General features: G+C 37.9%; 1 protein-coding gene across 12 annotated transcripts in view; it reads left to right on the top strand.

Annotated features, from left to right (window-relative positions):
- Nucleotides 1-16,744, top strand: part of FERMT2 (FERM domain containing kindlin 2) — an 89,085-nt gene that overhangs the window by 6,194 nt on the left and 66,147 nt on the right. The window contains exon 1 of one of the 12 annotated variants that reach the window (XM_057318527.1): nucleotides 3,108-7,231. The exons of 10 other annotated variants lie outside the window; for them this stretch is intronic. The gene's annotated coding sequence lies outside the window, so the exon portion shown is untranslated. Of the gene's footprint in view, nucleotides 1-3,107; nucleotides 7,232-16,744 lie in introns of those variants that run through there. One more of the 12 variants, XM_057318529.1, reaches the window with a different exon arrangement.

Here is a 16,744-nt window from a genome sequence, read left to right as displayed (position 1 = left end):
TGAATGTTTTTTATCTTCAGTTCTATTTTTTGAAATTTCAGTCTTATAAATTCGGTAATAAAAGTAACCATGAAGGGCGCTTGGGTGGCTCAGTTGGTTAAGCATCTGCCTTCAGCTCAGATCATGAACCCAGGGTCCTCAGATGGAGCCCCACATTGGATGGAGCCCCACATCGGGCTCCCTGCTCATGCTTTCTCTCTCCCTCTCTCAAATAAATAAAATCTTTAAAAAAAAAAAAAAGTAACTGTGAGCACTGTATAGTCTTCACCTAGGTCACCAGTTAGCATTTTGCCATTTGATTTCTCTGTACACACATTGTTTTTGAACAACTATCAGTAAGTTGCAGACATCATAACCCTTCTTCCCTGAATACTTAAAATATTTTACCTAAGAACAAGGACTTTCTCTTACATATTGCATTACAGTTATCAAATTCAGGAAGTTAAACATTGATTCAATAGTATTGTCTAATATACATCTTTGTTCAAATTTGCCACTTGTTCAAATAACGGCCTTTGGTTTTTTTCCATCCAGGATACCATTCCACATTTAGTTGTCACTAAACTGTTCTTTACTCAGTCTCCTTTAATATACGCAATGGCTACCAAATATTGCTAATATTTTTAGATATTATTAGGTATAGCTTTCCCACAATGTTGTCTGTCTTCAGACTAGTAGATGCTAATGGATACACAGAATAATGCGAAACCGCATTCTGGCCCTGACACTTAACTGGCTTGTGTGATCTTTGGACAACTAATCTAACCTGAGTGGGTTTTGACATCCACAAAATGGAAATTAAAAACAGCTCCAACACATTTTCTGATAGGTCTTGGTGAGAATTAAAAGAGGTAATATGTGTAAAAATGCATTTATAAACTATTAGTGATATTACAAATGAGAATGGCTGTTTTCTCCGTGGCATTGAGAGTCCCTGTGTATACTGAACTGGGGGGGGGAAAATGAACTGCTTTTAAAAGGAGTTAAAATGTAATCTAAACTATTTAATAGGTTCTGGCTTTGAAAGTAGAGAATTATACTCAGGAGGAGTTTAGTTTGGGACTGCTTTGTGTTCTCACCGCCTAAACAACAAGAATAGTTACATTCCACCCTTCTTCTCACTTCCAAACACACACCTACCTCTTTAATATAATAAAAACCATTTAACTGCTGTTTTCACTAGATTTCTGAAGTCGAATGGATGAATGAGTTGAAAAATTTACAACCACGAAGGGTTCAGTGGTAAATTAATTCTTGATAAGAGTGATTTTTTTTTTTTTTTTTTAGTTATAACAAAGAATGACATAAAATTGTTTCTTGGGACATGAAAACATTGAGCCCATTTAAAAACTAATGAAAGTGGTTTCAGAAAAAAGTAAATGGATGCAGTATTTTTATTTAATTATTTTACTGAAATAAAAATTAATGCTAGTACCATGGTATGTTACAAAATGGTATATATGCCCAGTGTGAGTTAAATGAATACTCTAAAGGAATATTTTAAAATAATTTTTAATTGAGATATGATGTTCTATACTTGGATTTGTGGTTACAAATTCATATCCATTATAGTTTGTTTGCAACAAATTATTTGCATAATTTTTTATCAGTTTTTTTTCTTAATACCTAGCTTACTAAGATACAATTTATATATATTAATATTCATCCTTCATGGTATAATGTGCTGAGTTTTAACAAATGTATGTCATCATTGTTAAACTACCGTAATTAAGGGGTGTCTGGGTGGCTCAGTTGTTTAAGTGTCTGCCTTTGACTCAGGTCACGATCCTGTGGTTCTGAGATCCAGCCCTGCATCAGGCTCCCTGCTCAGCGGAGTCTGCTTATCCCTCTCGCCCTGCTGCTCCTCCTGCTTGTGCTCTCTCTGTCAAATAAATAAATAAAATCTTTAAAAAATAAACTACCATAATTAAGATACAGAACTTACCTAGCACTCCACGAAGTTTGCTTGTGTTCCTTTATAATCAGTCCATGCCCTTAACCCCAGCTCCTGAAAAACACTGTTTACCTTTACTAGAATGTGCTATAAATGGAACCATAGAGAATGTAGCTTTCATTCTGGTTTCTTTCACTTAGCGTAATATAGTTTAGTTAGAAAAAAAATTTTTAGCATAATACATTTAGATTGATCTGTGTATCGTGAGTGTAAAAGTAGACTTTTGTGTTGCTGTGTAGTCATTGTATGGATGTGTACCAGGTTTGTCCATTCCCCAGTTGAAGGGCAGTTGTGTTTCCAGCTTGGAGAGATTATGAATAGGGCTGCTATAAACATTTGCATGAATATATATTTTCATTTCTCTTGGGTAACTACTGAGGAGTGGGATGCCTGGATAGTATCCTAAGTATATGCTTAACTTTATAAGAAACTGTCAGTTTTTCCAAAGTGGCCACATTATTTTGCATGCCTGTCAGTATTGTATGAGAACTGAAAAAAAGAGAGTTCCAGTTGCTCTGGGCCCTTCCCCAACATTGGTATTTTCAGGTCTTTTTAAAGTATTTTTGTTTAATTTTAGTCAGTCTAATAAGTATGTAGGGATGGGCGCCTGGGTGGCACAGCGGTTAAGCGTGTGCCTTCGGCTCAGGGCGTGATCCCGGCGTTATGGGATCGAGCCCCACATCAGGCTCCTCTGCTATGAGCCTGCTTCTTCCTCTCCCACTCCCCCTGCTTGTGTTCCCTCTCTCGCTGGCTGTCTCTGTCTCTGTCAAATAAATAAATAAAAATTAAAAAAAAAATAGTATGTAGGGATATCTCGTGATTTTAATTCACATTTTCTTTTCTTTTTTTTTTTTTTTTTTAAAGATTTTATTTATTTATTCGACAAGATAGAGACAGCCAGCGAGAGAGGGAACACAAGCAGGGGGAGTGGGAGAGGAAGAAGCAGGCTCATAGCGGAGGAGCCTGATGTGGGGCTCGATCCCATAACGCCGGGATCACGCCCTGAGCTGAAGGCAGACGCTTAACTCTGTGCCACCCAGGCGCCCCTTAATTCACATTTTCTTAATGACTAATGATGGGGAGCTTTTCACATATGTATATGACATTTGTATATCCTTTTAGTGAAATGTCTTCATACCTTTTACCCGTTTTTTTTTTTCTTTCCTGCCCCCACCTCTTTTGCCTGTTTTTGTTTTAAATTGTGTTGTTTTCTTACTGAGTTTTGGGTATTCTTCATATATATTTTAGATAGAAGTCCTTTATTAGATACGTGTTTTGCACTACTTCCTTCCAGGCTATAGCTTGTCATTTCATTTTCTTAACATAGTATATTTCAAAGAGCAGAAGTTCTTAATTTTGATGAAGTCCATTTTACCAATTTTTTTCTTCTCTGGATTGAGCTTTTTAAGATTGTCATATGTAAGAAATCTGCTTAATCTGAGATGTCCAATGAAAACCAATTTGTTATTTATCTACTAGAAAACTTAGATTTTTAGAACTTCGGTCATAAATATTGACTGTAGTGAAGCTTCTTTGAATAATCAAAAGTTTCAGGGTTTATTTTATTTTATTTAATTTTTAAAAATTTTATTCATTTATTTGAGAGAGTGACAGAGATAGGGACAGAGAGCACAAGCCTGGAGGAGAGGGAGAAGCAGGCTCCCCCTGAGCAGGGAGCCTGAGTACCCCAGGATCATGACCTGGTAAAATGTTTGAAATCTGTATCTTCTGGTATTTTCTCTCCGTTTCAGTAATTCTTCTAAGTGAATTAGGATAAATAAAAGAAGATAAACAGTAAATGATGAGGTTTACATTCAGATTTTCTTTCATGATTCATGGTTTTTTCTTGTGATGTTTTTTTTTTCCTTCATGATTCATGTTTTTGGACTCGAATATCTACTATCTAGTTTAGTTGTATAAGGACCAGCCACCTTCAGTATTTCCTTGAACAACCTGTATACAATTTTCAGTGTTAGGAAGCTGATAACCTCCAGCTCAGGGGAGGTGAAATCTGCTTTAGAATCCGTAATGAATCTTTTCTTAAATATTTATCTTATTTTTATATTACGCTGTAACTAAAAACGATATCAGGTATTTTAAAAATTGTAATTTCAAAGCATCGGTGTAATGATGATTTAGATATCTTTTTCTTACTGGAACACTCAGGATTGTGAATAAAACACCAATAAAGTGCCAGCATTATTGATGATAGATGAAGGTGTCTGTTGGATAAGTGCCTCCCGGCTTAATATTCCTTAATGTAGTTCCTGAATTTCCTAACTTTTGAAATTAAAAATAACTTGGAAAAAAAGCAAATGATTGCTGTTACCAATTTACAGTTTCATGCAAGGTGTTGAATTCTGTTGTTGTGGTGGAGTGCTCTTGTTGGGAAGCATAGACTGGGGTGGAGGATAGCGTGTTGGTGTGACAGTCCTGACTTTACTGTAGTCTAACTGTACAGCCTTGTGCTGGGTGACCTACCTGTCTGTGCCTCTGGTTGCTCAGCTGTAAAATAGGGATAATACTGGTAACTTTATCATAGGATTATTAAAGGTTTAAGCTAGTTAATAAATATGAAGTGTTTCAGAATAGCCTTTGTAAATGTAGTGATGATGATTGTATCCAGACTATTTTAGTGGTGTGTAAGTTTTTCCCTTTTACTGAACTAGAGAAATAATGCAGTTTTATAAAAGATTGAGAAAGTATCTAATAAAGATAAGCCAAAGAGTACTAACTTATTCTCTACCATATTAGGAATGTATTTGGACCTTGTGCTACCTTGCATCTCTATAGGTAATACTGTAAACAAGTTAGGACAAGAATGTATTAGAAGTAGATTTTATGCTCCAGTGTATACAAAATTATAGGTAAACTGCTGCAGTGATGGTATTTCCAATAAATTTAAATTCTGGCTTAGGCAAATGCCTTCTTTAAAAGGTAAACTTTGTTAGTGTTTAAGAACTTAGTCTAAGACATTGCTACTTGTGGTTATATGTGACCTTGGAATTTATTTAATCTCTCTTACACCTTAGTTTACTTACCTGTTTCTTGGAGTTAATGTAAGAACTAAGTAAGTTGTTAAAAGGATTAACAGAATCCCTGGTGATTAGTAGAATGCTTAGTAAGAGCTCAGTAAAATGTTAACTTCAGTTATACTTCAAATACTATGTACACCTAAAATGTAAACTTGAATTTTAGATTGAAGCAATCTTTCTAATTTGTTTTCATTGTAGATTGAAGCAGCCTATCTAATTTGTTTTCATTGTATTTATGAAGTATTTAACCAGAAACCCCTTTTTATTTTCTTGCTTTTGTAAATTTTGTTGAATGGTTCTAAACTCTCTGAATACATTACCTGAAGCCAGACTGCCTGGGTTTGAACACTGGCTTCACTCCTTAGAAGCTCTGTGACCGTGTGCCAAATTACTTAACACTGCTGTGGCTTGGTTTCCTTACAAGTAAAATGGAGGTAATAATATACTTTATGGGTTTGTTGTGAGGGTTAAATGAATGTATATGTGTAAAGTACTTAGAACAGTTCTTGGCACCTACGAAGTCCTAGTTGTTATAATTGTTATTTTATTGAGGATCCTGATGGACCTCTGGAATATCTCACTTCTAAGTATCTTACCTCATGGGTTTGAGGAATAAGTAAATGCCTTAAAGAACTCAGACTAGGAAAGAAACGCTTTAGAGTGAGATGGGACATTTGTGTGTAAACATTCCTGTATAAAAATAGTTCTGTACACTTACACTGTTTTTGGTAGGTTATATAGGTATATAGCAGGACACTTCTATGGGGATAGAAGAGGTACATGAACTTGACCTCATCAGGAGTTGCAGCAGCAAACATTTATGGAGGGCCAAGCATTGTATTAGGTAATGGAGCATAGTCCCTGCTTAAAACGTGAGTAGCTTTCTAGTACCAGAATGAAAACAGAAGATTGCTTTGAGTTGATGGTCTGGGTGTGAAGTGCCAAAAAAGTGGTACAGGAAGGTGATGGAGATTTAGAAGAATGAGCAATGACTGGTCTTATTTGAAGAGGGCCAGGTTGAAAAGTTAGGAAGAAAGGCATTCCAGATTGCAATTGCACTGTTTATGGTGTATTGGATAATAGCTTGGAGAAGTAGAAAATAAGATTTTAGAGAGGAAAGATAAAAGTTCAGTAAGGGAGGAGATGATATTCTTTTCGGTTATTCCTTCACTCACCCACTTAATATTTTAAATGAGAACCTACTAAATGCTAGACAGTGTACTATGAATGGGAGAGACAGGAAGTGAACAAAATTAACTCATTCCTTATTCTCATCTTACAGTCATAGGGATAAGATCATCTTTAAATATGTAATTGCTGTAATGTGGTATTATGATAATTGAAATAGTTACGGGAGTATCTCCTGGGGAATGTGACCTGGTATATAGGGAAGGATTTTTGGAGAAAATTGCTTTTAAGCTGAGAGTTGAAGGTGGAGTGGGAATTAGCCAGTCGCAGAGGCAGAGGATGTAGCCTGAGGGCGTGGGATGGAAGAACAGCAGGTTGGGAGAAAATGAGAAGCCCCAGCAGGAGAGGTAGATCGGGTGAGCGAGCAAGGGAGGGTGGCCCTTCCAGGAACTGAACAAAGTCTAATGAAGAGCAGTCCTGGGGAACCAGTGGCTTAAGAAATAAGCTTAAGAAACAAGTGCTTAAAGTACTTTATAAACCAGGTTTAAAGATTTAGCATTACATATACTAAGTGCTGTCAGATACCAATAAAAGATTTTAAACAGGGAGAGACATGAGACTATTACAAATTTGAAGCTCATCAAGTATATCTAAGTCAGTAACAAGATAGAAGCAATAATAAGCCTCTTGGATTCCAAGAAATATTTATTTCAGTCGGCTATACTCCTGCCCTGTATTAAGATTTGTAAGTACTTTAGTACTGAGGTAAATTTAAAATGCCAAAGCCAATAAAATATTCTCCTAAATTACTTCTTTTTGAATTATAGTATAGTTAGTGCTTTTGATCACTTTTTTTTTTTAGATTTATTTTAGTGAGAGCGTGCAAGAGCGTGCGTGCGCGGGTGGGGGGCAGGCAGAGGAAGAGGGAGAGAGAATCTGAAGCAGACTCCCCCAATGATTTCAGAGCCCAACATGGGATTCAGTCTCATGACCCTGAGATGAGACCTGAGCTGAAACCAAGAGTCAGACGCTCAACCAACTGCATCACCCAGGTGCCCTGATCACCTTTAAAAGACAAATCCTGTTAGTACTTCTGTGAGTCAAATACTAACTGGTGAGTTCAACCCCGTTGTTACTCTCTTAGAATTTGTCAGATGTTGGTATTTCATGGACGCCCCCGTCCAGTCTCCTAGGAACTAAGCCATGTTGAACCAAATTAGTAGTATGCCTTCAGGAATGGATAGAAAGTTATCCACCCTCTGGAAATGAATAATTAGCATACCTTCTATTTGTGGACATTCTGTAATTCCATGCATGGTTTATGTGATCTGATAAAGCTTCTCAGCTACTTTGGATTAGTATATTTTGTAGTATCAGATAACAAATCGAAATTGATAGACATTATTTTGGGCTTGTGAATAACTTCATAAGGGGATTTGTAAGCTTAATTGATTTAAGATTTGATTACTTATTTTTTAGAGAGGGCACATGCAAGCAGGGGGAGGAGCAGAAGGCAAGGGAGGGAGAAACTCAGACTCCGCACTGAGCATGGAGCTCATCACGGGGCATGATCTCACTACCCTGAGATCATGACCTGAGCTGAAATCAAGAGTGCATGCTCAACTGACTGAGCCACCCAAGCGCCTCAGTTCTGTTTTGATGAACGAATTCCTAAATTTTCAGTCATTAGCTATATCAAAGATCTACCAATTTGTCACTTTTTATCATTTTAGGTTCCAAATGTTTTCTGTAAGCAGTCAATCCATCTGCTTTACACAGTCATTGAAGCCTTAATGTAAAATAATAATTTTTTAAATTTAAAATTGAATGGGGTACTTTAATTGAAATTTATGGCAGTTTGAATGATATATGTAAACTTTGAAGCAGTTTACAGCATCTGCTAACAGATTTAAAGCATTTTTAAGGGTTTTTAATTTTTTTAAGAAGATTTTATTTATTTATTTGAGAGAGAGAGAACAGAGGGAGAGGAAGAGGCAGACTCCCTGCTGAGCAGAGATCCTGATGCGGGGCTCAATCCCAGGATCTTGAGATCATGACCTGAACCAAAGGCAGATGCTCAACCGACTGAGCCACCCAGGTGCCCCCAGGTTAAAAACATTTTTAAAAGAATATGACATACCAGATAGATTTTTGGAAACCATCAGTGCTTTGCACACTTTCAGTATACACATTTGAGTTATCATAGTTTAGTTAAGTAGCATCAGTCATCCAACAATAGGATTTATATTTTAGTTACCACCATACTTTATGAATAATTGTGTGAAGTGAAAACTTCTCATTTTTCAGTCTCTAGTTCATTATGTAAATAACAGGTGTGCATCATGACCAGTGACCAGTCATGTCACTTATTTCAGAGTCTGTCCATGATCTGTCAGTTGTGTATTTATTACACAGTTCATGCATAGAAAGTGTGTAAGCTGTGTTGCCTCTTTGTCTCCCGCTGATATACTGATGAGCTATTTTACAAAAATGGATCATTGAAAGAGGAAATTGGCCAACAAAGATAAATCTGCAGCAGAGAAACAAAAAGTGATAATACCGGAAGTGAAAATTGAATCCAACATAGATGGGGAGTTATAGAAGAAATAGCTCACCGTGGCTGTCGCCACTGGAGAGACTGGATATGCAGCCAGAAGGATTTAGTGAAGGCAGATTTATTGATGTGAGGAAAATGGTGTGACAAAAAGGATGAAAATGTCTCATAGAAAGTGACACCAGCAAAAAAATTGTGTTTTAAAGAAACCCTCAGAGAGATTTCATGACACTGAAAGTGCAAAGGATAAAATGGGAGTTGACCCAAACTTATAAGGAGTACAATTTGCCAAGGCATAAGCAAGCACTATTTAAACTGCTCTTGATTAATTTTTACAAAGAACTGTAACACTCCTGAGTGTTTTTAATGTTTTAAATTACAGTGCACTTAATACCGATTTTTCTGTTTTTCATTTCCCTATATGCACTTAAAACCAATAGAGTTTTAATCTTTGACAAAAACTTTTGTCATGGAATAATTATAATTTTACATATTAAGATTTTTTCACATGTTGCCTGTACATTATACGTTTATTGGTTTAATTCTATGTGGCAGATCCTGGATTCTGTCTGTGAGATACAAAATGAATAAGCTCCAAGACCCTTAGTCTAAGTTATGTTAAAATATAACAAAGTGTAATGATTATTCAGAGTGCTAAGATGTACCTAACTGCTTTGACAGGAGGGTCAGTGAAGACTTGGAGTTGGTAATATTTGAGCTGGTTCTTATGTAGGATTTTATCGCCCTCTGAGTGGGAAAGAGGAAAGTATCCAGTCAGGGAGCTCTGAAACACTGCTGAGCAGGGAGCCTGATGTGGGGGGGCTTCATCCCAGACCTGAGCAGATGCTTAAGTGACTGAGGCACCCTGGGATCCCACCAAATTTACATTTTAAAAGATAACTTAGTTTTGCAAAAATGCAGAGTAGTTCAGGCAAGAGATGTTGAGGACAGGAAGTTAAGGCAGAGTGAAAGGAGAGGAAGGGACAAACTCAGCAGCTGCTTAAGAGGTAAATTGCAAGAGAAATTGGAGAGGAAGAAACTTCAGAGATTTAAAGGTTAAGCTAATATTTCTATGTGCATGATCTTAGTGTAGTCTTTCCTTAATTTGTTGGATGGGGGGGTGGAATGAGGGACAATTTTTGAGTTATGAAATATTTGCATGCTTCAGATCACCAGTGGGTTGTTGTTTTTCTTTGTTTTGTTTTGTTTCCATTTTATTGATTAACAAAAGAATATGTCCACTAGGTTAGTGTTGGGACTTTGTTTAAGCAGTCTGTTTCTGGTTTTCATAGTTGTGGAAAATCAGGAATATTCTTTCTAGTATACTAGATGTATGATGACTATATTATAGAAACTTTAAGTCTTAGTTGACGGTGTTGTAGTGATGTATTGTAGAGGCACTGCTGAGAATTCTGTTGTTAAAGGGTAGTTCTAGAAGGGGGGAGGGTCATCCTTCTAAAATAAGATTAAGAATGATTTAGACTCTTCAAGAATCTTAAACAAGGAAGAGAGGAAATGACTTGGAAGGTATTCCAGTTATTTTTAGATGATAGAGTATTCATTTTATAATAATACAAGTCTAAAATATGAAAAGGAAAGTTGTTAGATTATTTTTGTAGGGGCACCTGGGTGACTCAGTTAAGTGCCCAACTCTTCAGCTCAGGTCATGATCCTGGGTTGTGAGATTGAGCCCCAAGTTGGGCTCCACGCTGGGTGTGGAGCCCACTTAAGATTCTCTCTCTCCTCCTCTGCTTGCCCGCATTCCTCCCACCCCTGCCACTGCTCTCTCTCTCAAAAGAAAAAAAAAAAAAAGAAAATTATTTTTCTATATTGTTTATTTGCAGTTTGTTGTGTTTTTCACTTGCTTTAAACTCATTTTAATTTTGCTTATTAGTATATGCATTCTTGAAATACTTAAATAGCTGCTAACAGTAACCATTTTGAGTCTTACGGCGTACTTCAAAGATAATTGCTGGTTTGGTTCCAGACCACTGCAGTAAAACAAATACTGCAAAAAGCAAGTCAAATGAATTTTTTTTGTTTCCTAGTGCATATAAAAGTTAATGTTTACACTACACTGTAGTCAAGTGTGCAGTAATAGCATTATGTCTAAAACAATATACATACCTTAATTTAAAAATACCTTTATTGCTAAAAATGCTAACCACCATCTGATCTTTCAGTAAGTCATGATCTTTTTTGCTGGTGGGGGGTCTTGCCTTAATGTTGATGGCTACTGACTTATCAGGGTAATGAGTGCTGAAGGTTGGAGTGGATGTGGCCACATTTATTTTTTTAAAGAAATTATTTAATAAAATAAGGCAACAATGAGGTTTATCTCAGTAATTGACCCTTCCTTTCATGAATGATTTCTCTGTAGCATGTAATGCTGTTTGATAGCATTTTATTCACAGTAGAACTTCTTTCAAAGTTGAAGTCTGTTCTCTCAGATCCTCCTGCTGTTTCATCAACTCAGCTTATGTTATGTCCTAAATACTTTGTTGTCATTTCGTCTTCACAGCATCTTCAGGAGTAAATTTCACCTCAAAAAACCGCTGTCTTTGCTCATGCATAAGAAACAGCTCCTCATCCATTCAGGTTTGTCTTGAGGCTGCAGCAACTCAGTCCCATCTTCAGGCTCCACTTCTAATTCTCGTTCTCTTGCTGTTTCTACCACATCTGTAGTTACTTCCTCCAATGAAGTCTTGAACCTCTCAAAGTCATCTCTGAGGGTTGGAATTCACTGATTCCAAACTCTTGTTTATGTGTATATATATATATATATATATTTTTTTTTAAGATTTTATTTATTTATTTGACAGAGATAGAGACAGCCAGTGAGAGAGGGAACACAAGCAGGGGGAGCCTGATGTGGGGCTCGATCCCATAATGCCGGGATTACACCCTGAGCCGAAGGCAGATGCTTAACGACTGTGCCACCCAGGCGCCCCTGTTTATATTTTGACCTCTTCCCATGAATCAGGAATGTTCTTAATGGCATCCAGAATGGTGAATCCTCTCCAGAAGATTTTCAGTTTACCTTGCCCAGATCCATCAGCGGAATCACTATCTGTGGCAGCATTAGCCTTATGAAATGTATTTGTTAAATAATCAGGCTTGAGAGATGAATAATTAGGAGGTGACTCTTAATTCATGGGCCGCAGAATGGATGTTGTGTTAGCAGGCGTGAAAACAACATTAATCTCGTTGTACTTCTCTGTCAGAGCTCTTGGGTAACCAGGTACATTCTCAGTGAGCAGTAATACTTTGAAAGGAATCTTTCTTTCTGAGCAGTAGGTCTCAACAGTGGGCTTAAAATATTCATTAAACCATATTGTAACTAGATGTACTATCATCCAGGGTTTGTTGTTCCATTTATAGAGTACAGGCAGAGTAGAGTTAGGGTAATTCTTAAGGGCCTTAGGGATTTTTGGAGTAGTCTGTGAGCATTGGCTTCCACTGAAAGTTACCAGCTGCATTAGCCCCTAACAAGAAAGTCAGCCTGTCCTTTGAAGCTTCGAAGCCAGACATTGACTTCTCTCTAGCTGTGGAAGTTTTAGAAGGCATCTTCTAATATAAGGCTGTTTTGTCTACGTTGAAAATTTGTTTACTGTAGCCACCTTCATTAATGATCTTGGTTGAATCTTCTTGGTAATTTGCTGCAGCTTCTACACCAGCACCTGCTGCTTTACTCTGTACTTTCATGTTATGGAGACGGCTTCTTTCCTTAAACCTCTTGAACCAGCCTCTGCTAGCCTCACACTCTTCTGCAGCTTCCTCACCTCTCTCAGCCTTCTTAGAATAGAAAATTTAGGGCCTTGCTCTGAATTAGGCTTTGGCTTATGGGAATGCTGCGGTTGGTTTGGTCTTCTTTTTTTTTTTTTTTTTTTTTTTTTTAAAGATTTTATTTATTTATTCGACAGAGATAGAGACAGCCAGCGAGAGAGGGAACACAAGCAGGGGGAGTGGGAGAGGAAGAAGCAGGCTCATAGTGGAAGAGCCTGATGTGGGGCTCGATCCCATAACGCCGGGATCACGCCCTGAGCCGAAGGCAGACGCTCAACCGCTGTACCACCCAGGCGCCCCTGGTTTGGTCTTCTATCAGGACCACTAAAACTTTCTTCATATCAGCAACAAAATTGTTTCGCTTTCTCATCATTCATTCCTGTGTTCACTGGAGTAGCACTTTTCTTTGAGGGACTTTTCCTCTGCATTACAAGTTGGCTGTATGTGCAAGAGGCCTAGCTTTCAGCCTATCTCAGCTTTCGATACTAGGCTTTTGATTTAAAGTGGGAGATGTGCAACTCTTCCTTTCACTTGAACATTTAGAGGCCATCATAGGGTTGTTAATTGGCCTGATTTCAGTATTGTTTTGTCTCAGGGAATAGGGAGGCCTGAGGAGAGGGAAGGAGATGGAGGAATGGCCAGCCACTAGAGCAGTCAGAACACACACCAGCCACATTTATCGACTAAGTTTGCTGTCATATGGGTATGGTTTGTGGTATCTCTATATAACGATACAATAGTAATAGCAGAGGTCACTGATCACATAACAAATATAATGAGAAAGTTTAAAATATTGCAAAATTTACCAAAATGTGACACAGAGACACAAAGTGAGCAAATGCTGTTGGAAAAATGACTCAGACTTGCTTGACACAGGGTTACCATAAACCTTCAGTCTGTAAAAAATGCAATTGTCTCCAAAAAGCAGTAAAGGGAAGCACAATAAAATGAGATATGCCTATAGAAGATTAGCTTCTTGGTGATAAATTGGTAAATGTGTGGTAGGGGGTGGGGTCCATTTTATATCAATAAATTGATATTCCAGTATCTGGATAGTATTGAAACAAAGAAGTGGAATGGTTTGAAAGACTATTTCAACATAGCTCTTGGAGACCCAAATAAAATAGTCTCTCTGTTGACAAGGTCTCTCTGTGCTTGCCCGGCAGTGTTTATTTTGGGCAGAGCTGGATGAACATATATTTAGTCTGTGAATCCATTTTTTCATGCTGACCACCTGTTCAGTTGACGGATATCTGTGAGAACTGAATTCTGATCTCAGCCCTGCCCCTGAGGAACTGTGGGGGCTCAAGCACGTCACGAGCCCCACTGGACCTGGTTTCCTTATCTATAGGAAGAATTTCGATTGGGTTGATTTCTAAGGACATTTTCAGATCCCAGTTCACACAAGCTTTATAGCATCCCTGTGATACTGGGGGGGGGTGTGGGGGGAAGGCACAGACTAAGCAAGTTGCAGTAAGATCTGGTAAGGTCAGACTTTTAATGGAAGGTTTGTTGAAACTCTCACCAGAATATTACTGTCTGCTGCAGCCCTTTGCCTTTGAGATTTCTTGAAATTGGGGCACCTGGCTGGCTTAGTAGATGGAGCTTGCACCTCTTGATCTCAGGGTTGTGAGTTCAGGCCTCGAGTTGAAGCCTACTTTAAAAACAACAACAACAAAGATTTCTTGAAATCTGCATAATAGTGCTCTTACCGGTGTAGGTCACTTAGCTCTGAGGTAGGAAAGGCAGGTGCTAAGGAAGGGAAGGGAGGAAATAACAGTCCTCATGGGAAGTGTATCTCACTTCTCATTGCTCCCTCTGGCAAGAGCTGGTGTTTCCACTTTATGGGGTTTTTTAAATTTGTTAAAAATATTTTATTTATTTGAGAGAGAGAGAGCATGAGAGAGAGAGTGCAAGCTCATGTGCAGGGGGGAGGGGTAGAGGGAGAAGCAGGGAGCCCAGTGTGGGACTCATTCCCAGGACCCTGGGATCATGACCTGAGCTAAAGGCAGATGCTTCACCGAGTGAGCCACCCAGGTGCCCCAGATTTTAGTGCTTTTGTTGTTGTCCATTTAATTCTCAAGCTAGGAGCTTTCTAGCTTTCCTCTTCACCTTCAGCTGTCTTCTGTGATCTGTAGTGAATATCATTAAGACCTGTAATTATTAGACATGTTCCTCATATTTGGCTCCTTCTCTTCAGCTTCTGCCTTAGGTCAGGTCCTGCTACCAGAATATTGCAGTAAATTTCTTGCTGCCAGGCTCTTCCTTTTCCTGAGTTATTCTTTGTAATCCCATCATAATTATCTTCATTAAAAAATCGGATTTAGAGACTCCATTGTCTATGGGATAGTTCCTCTTAGCACATGTTGAAAGTCCCACATCTCTTAAGACCCAGGTAAAATACCACCTCTTCTTCAGAGCCTAATTCTACTCTTACATTAATGTCGGTTGCTTCTGTGCCATTTTTTTTTTAACCTTTTAGCTCATTTTACCTGTCTGTGTTCCTTACTTGAGCTGTGAGTGTCTCTCGAATGGGAGTTCTTACTAATTTTATATTCCCATGGCCTAGCTTAGTGTGGCAAATAGTCGGTATTTGGAAAATGTCTATTAATTCATTTATTGATTATGCACCTGAAGAATAGTAGTCTTCATCCATTTTACTTCCTCTTTCCCTTTTTGAAGGTCTGAGTAACTAAAGAGACCAAAATAAGAAGGTACTTCTAAAATCAAGGGAGGGGGGTTTAAGCATCCTCACCTCTGAAATTAAAAGTTTGGGAGGAAGGAAACCTAAAGGGGTGAGAGTAAGAAGTTCTTCAGGACAAGAGAAATGTGATTAAATAGTGAAATTAATATCTGATGTCCTTAAATTTCAATAAATGTTAGAGATAACATCAATAAGACATAATTTTCAAACTTATTTAAGCATTAATTTTACTTGTAGAGCCTGTCTTTATTTACATGGCAGTGACATCTCATTAGAAACCTTAGAAGAGTTGTGTGTTTGTTTCAGTGGTTGGAGAGGAAAGCAGAAAGTAAAGCTCTTCTACTGTCAGTAGCTTAGTAAATGTAAGAAACCGTGGCTTAAGACAGCAAATTACAGCTGGGAAAGAGGAAGGAGGCAGGTTAATTCCTGGAGTTGTGGAAAGAGGACCAGTGCTGTAAGTTAGACGGAAGCCGTTGTCTCCCTGACAACTTACCAGCAGTGTTCTCTTTCTTTCCTCTCTAACCTGGACTCCACAGGTGCCACTGCTGGCAGTTTTCCTTGTATCTCGAGTTGAAGCATTGACCATATTTTTCGCAAAAAACCTTGTGATAATATGTTTAGTATGGTATGATATTGTTAGTAATATGCTTTGGGTTATTTTAGATTTGGGCAACAATCTGATTTGGAACTTACCTATTAATACTATTTCTTTGTGGCAAAGCTGAATTCTAAGACCTAAAAATGAATTTTTGGAATATAATCATTTCACTTAATAGCGTCTGTCTTGGACAAAGTAATTCATCCTTTTTAGAGGATATGAGCGAGAAGAGGAAGTCAGTTCAGTTTGATTTCCCCACCTGTAGGGAAATCTCTGTTGTGCTGGTTAGTATAGAAGCATGTTTTAATTCTGAAGTTGAAGACAAAATGGATTTTTTAAACATACAGCTAAATTAATCTTACACATTATTTTTCTTGATGGCTTAAGGATAATTTCCTTGTTGGGGATAATATTTTCTTGGGGTAGTAATGAAGGATCTTTAAATTTTTCAATATGAGGATTTATTCATTTATCAGGTATCATGTGCAGGCACTGTGCTAGGTGCTAGCAATATAATGGGGATTGAAACAGACCTTGTTTTTGTTTTAGAGAGTATAGTCCAATAGAAAGAAAGATACTTACCCCACCCACGAACGACAATGAGTGCAGATTTTGATCATCAATATCGCAGTGTACTGAAATAGAGAATGATGAAGGGACGTAGGACTTTGGAAGGTTTATCTTAGGGTGGTTAAAAAGGCTTCTCTGGGAACATGAAATTTAAACTAAAATTTGAGGAAGATGAGAGGGAATTTGACATTCAGAGTGGAATAGCATGTGCAAAGCCACTAAGGGAGGAGAGAGCTTACTTATTAGTTCCTGGAATAAAGAGAAGGCAAGTATGGTTGAAGCAGAGGAAGAGTAGCAGAAGATAAATTCAGAGAAGTAGATGGGCCATACTGTGTGGGCTTCGTAGACTACAATAAGGCATTTGGATTTTATTTTGAGTGCATTTGGAAGCTATTAAGGTATTTCCACCAGGGGA

This window comes from Ursus arctos, unplaced genomic scaffold, assembly GCF_023065955.2.
Source record: "Ursus arctos isolate Adak ecotype North America unplaced genomic scaffold, UrsArc2.0 scaffold_25, whole genome shotgun sequence".
NCBI lineage: Eukaryota > Metazoa > Chordata > Mammalia > Carnivora > Ursidae > Ursus > Ursus arctos.
This window is presented reverse-complemented; position numbering and strand designations above follow the sequence as displayed.